The sequence below is a fragment of the Rhinopithecus bieti genome, unplaced genomic scaffold (assembly GCF_001698545.2).
Source record: "Rhinopithecus bieti isolate Rb0 unplaced genomic scaffold, ASM169854v2 scaffold_18548, whole genome shotgun sequence".
NCBI classification, from domain to species: Eukaryota; Metazoa; Chordata; class Mammalia; order Primates; family Cercopithecidae; genus Rhinopithecus; species Rhinopithecus bieti.
In genome coordinates, this window is record NW_016809526.1 from 2,111,311 (window position 1) to 2,115,603 (window position 4,293).

General features: G+C 45.6%; 1 pseudogene; it reads right to left on the reverse strand.

The window, feature by feature from the left end:
• LOC108540524 (28 kDa heat- and acid-stable phosphoprotein pseudogene) overlaps window positions 1-172 on the reverse strand; it is a 5,985-nt pseudogene extending 5,813 nt beyond the window's left edge.
• Window positions 173-4,293: the final 4,121 nt, after the last annotated feature.

Below are 4,293 nucleotides of genomic sequence, written 5' to 3' on the forward strand. Positions count from 1 at the left end.
TTTCTTTCTTTCTTTCTTTCTTTCTTTCTTTCTTTCTTTTTAATAGAAATGGATTCTTGCTCTATTGCCCAGGCTGGTCTGAAACTTCTGGCTGCACGTGATCCTCCTGGCCTCCCAAAGTGTAGGAATTACAGGTGTGAACTTCCAAGTCCAGTGGCATACAGGAATCCATGTGATAAAATTGTATAGAACTAAAACACTCAAGAATATAAGATCAAGGCTTGGCGCAGTGGCTCACGCCTGTAATCCCAGCACTTTGGGAAGCTAAGGTGGGCAGATCACCTGAGGTCAGGAGTTCGAGACCAGCCTGACCAACATGGAGAAACCCCATCTCTACTAAGAATACAAAATTAGCCAGGCGTGGTGACACATGCCTGTAATCCCAGCTACTTGGGAGGCTGAGACAGGAGAATCGCTTAAATGTGGGAGGTGGAGGTTGTAGTGAGCCGAGATCACACTATTATACTCCAGCCTGGGCAACAAGAGCGAAACTCCGTCTCAAAAAAAAGAAGAATATAAGATCAAAGGGCCAGATGTGGTGGGCATGGTAGTGGCTCACACCTGTAATCCCACACTTTGGAAGGCCGAGATGGGTGGATCATTTGACGTCAGGAGTTAGAGACCATCCTGGCCCACATGGTGAAACCCTGCCTCTACTAAAAATACAAAAAAAATTAGCCAGGTGTAGTGGCAGGCGCCTGTAATCCCAGCTACTTGGGAGGCTGAGGCAGGAAAATGGCTTGAACCCAGGAGGCACAGTGTGCAGTGAGCTGAGATCTCACCACTGCACTCCAGCCTGGGCGACAGAGTGAGACTCTGTCTCAAAAAACAAAAAGAGTATATGATCAGTAGATTGTATCAAGATCAATATCCTGGTTGCGATGTTGTACTCTAGTTTTGTAAGATGTTACCATTGTGGGAAACTGGGTAAATTGTACAGAAGAGTTCTCTGTATTATTATTATTATTATTTTGAAACAGAGTTTCGTGCTTGTTGCCCAGGCTGGAGTGAAAGGGCGCGATCTTGGCTCAAGGCAACCACCGCCTCCCGCGTTCAAGCAATTCTCCTGCCTCAGCCTCCTGAGTAGCTGAGTTTACAGACATGTGCCTCCATGCCTAGCCAATTTTTGTGTGTGTGTGTATGTGTGTGTGTGTGTGAGAGAGAGAGAGAGAGATGGAGTTTTGCCCTTGTTGCCCAGGCTGGAGTGCAATGGCCCACCTCCCGGGTTCAAGCGATTCTCCTGCCTCAGCCTCCCGAGTAGCTGGGATTACGGGCATGCACCATCACACCTGGCTAATTTTGCATTTTTAGTAGAGACTGGGTTTCACAATGTTGGTCAGGCTGGTCTTGAACTCCTCACCTCAGGTGATTCGCCCACCTCGGCCTCCCAAAGTGCTGGGATTACATGTGATATTATTATTATTTTGAGACAGGGTGTCAGTCAGTCACGCAGGCTAGAGTGCAGTGGTACAGTCACAGCTCCTGAAGCCTTGACCTCCTCTTCATATGATAAAGCCATTCTGTATCTTTTTTTTTTTTTTTTTGTAGAGCTGGGGTTTCACCATGTTGCCCAGGCTGGTCTCAAACTCCTGGACTCAGGCTATCTGCCTACCTTGGCCTTCCAAAGTGCCTGGGATTACAGGCATGAGCCACCGTGCCTGTGAGACCCCATTTGTAAAAAAAAAAAAAAAAAAAAGGACACAGAATGGCTTTGTCATCTTAAGTGTCTCATATTGGCCTCTTTTAATGTCATCCACCTGCCTACCACACCCTTTATGTGAGTCTATTTCTTTTTCTCGCTGAGTAGTATTCCATTGTGTGGATTATACCAAGACTTGTTTATTCTTTACCTATTATTGACAGACTATGGGTTGTTTCCAGAGTTCAACTATTACAAATAAAGCTGCTATAAACATTCATGTGCAAGTCTCTGTATGAACATATACTTTCATTTCTCTTGGGTAAATATCTAGGACTGGATTGGCTGATTCATATGATACATGTATTTTTAATGTTTTTTTTTTTTTCTTTCTTCTTGAGACGGAGTCTCGCATTGTCACCCAGGCTAGAGTCCAGCGGCATGATCTTGCCTCACTGCAACCTCCGCCTCCCGTGTTCAAGCTATTCTCCTGCCTCAGCCTCCTGAGTAGCTGGGGTTAGAGGCGCCCACCACCATGCCCAGCTAATTTTTATGTATTTTTTTTATTAGAGACGGGGTTTCACCATGTTGGCCAGGCTGGTCTTGAACTCTGACCTCAAGTGATCCGCCCTCCTCAGTCTCCCAAAGTGCTGAGATTACAGGCATGAGCCACCGTGCCCAGCTGTATTTTTAACTTTTTAAGAAACTGACAAACTCAAAGTGGTTTGTACCTACCAGCAGCGTATGAGAGGTCCAGTTCCAGTATATATTCTCTCCAACACGCCAGCCTTTTCTAAAAACATAGTTCCATTGAGATATAATTCACATACCATACAATTTGCACATTTAAAATAAAAAATTGGCTAGGCATGGTGGCTCATGCCAGTAATCCTAGCACTTTGGGAGGCTGAGGCGGGTGGATTGCCTGAGCTCAGGAGTTCAAGAGCAGCCTGGGCAACATGGTAAACAACCCCATCCCTACTAAAATAAAAAAAAATTAGCCAAGTTTGGCGGTGTACGCCTCTAGTCCCAGTTACTTGGAAGGCTGAGGCAGGAGAATTGCTATAACCTGGGAGGCAGAGGTTGCAGTGAGCTGAGATTGTGCCACTGCACTCCAGCCTGGGCAGCAGAGCGAGACTCTGTTTGAAAAAAATAATAATAATTTTTAAAAAGCCAGGTGTGGTAGCTCACACCTGTAATCCCAGCACTTTGGGAGGCTGAGGCAGGTGGATCGCCTGAGGTCAGGAGTTCGAGACCAGCCTGGCCTGACCAACGTGGTGAAACCCCATCTCAACTAAAAATACAAAAAATTAGCTGGGCATGGTGGCGCATGCTGTAATCCCCGCTACTCGGGAGGCTGAGGCAGGAGAATCCCTTGAACCCGGAAGGCGGAGGTTGCGGTGAGCTGAGATCACGCCATTGCACTCCAGCTTGGGCAACAAGAGCGAAACTCCATTTCAAAAAAAGTAAAACATTGTTTATTGTATTCACAGAATTGTGCCTCTATCACTACAACCAATATTAGAACTTTTAAGAAAAGAAAACCCCATACTATTTAGTGGTAACACCTCATTATTCCCCCAGATCTTTTCCCCCTAGTCCTATGCACCCACTAATATACTTTCTCTCTCTGTGGATTTGCCTATTCTATACATTTAACATTAAATGGAATCATATGATACGAGGTCTTTTGTGACTTTCTTTCACTTAACATATTAGGTTTTCAGGGTTCATCCATGTTGTAACATGTAGCAGCACTTTATTTTTATTGCTGAATAATATTTAATTGTATGGGTATTTTGTTTATCCACTCATTAGTTGATGGACATTTGAGTTGATTCCACACTTCCATCTCTTAAATTGTAGCCCTTCTAATGGGTGTGTAGTGATATCTCATTGTGGTTTAGTTTGTGTTTCCCTAATTATTAATGATGCTATATGTCTGAAAAAACCTTTATCTTACTTAGGTTTTTTTTTTTTTTTTTTTTTTTTTTTGAGACGGAGTCTCGCTCTGCCGCCCAGGCTGGAGTGCTGTGGCCTGATCTCAGCTCACTGCAAGCTCCACCTCCCGGGTTCACGCCATTCTCCTGCCTCAGCCTCCCGAGTAGCTGGGACTACAGGCGCCCGCCACCTCGCCCGGCTAATATTTTGTATTTTTTAGTAGAGACGGGGTTTCACCGTGTTAGCCAGGATGGTCTCGATCTCCTGACCTCGTGATCCGCCCGTCTCGGCCTCCCAAAGTGCTGGGATTACAGGCTTGAGCCACCGCGCCCGGCCTCTTACTTAGGTTTTTGAAAGATATTTTTGTTAGGTAGAGAATTCTGTTGATGGCCAGGCTTAGTGGCTCATGCCTGTAATCCCAGCACTTTGAGAGGCCAAGGTGGGAGGATTGGTTGAGCCCAGAAGCTCGAGACCAGCCTGGGCAACATGGCAAGACTCTGTCTCTACAAAAAAATAAAAATAAAAAATAAATAAAAATTAGCCGGGTGTGGTGGTATGTGCCTGTGGTCCCAGCTACTCAGGAGGCTGAGGTAGGGAGGACTGGTTGAGTCTGGGAGGTTGAGGTTGGCTGGAGCCCAGACTTGGCCCCCGCGCCCCAGGCTGGGAAAAGAGCAAGGCTTTGTCTTTTTTTTTTTTTTTTTTTTTTGAAAGGG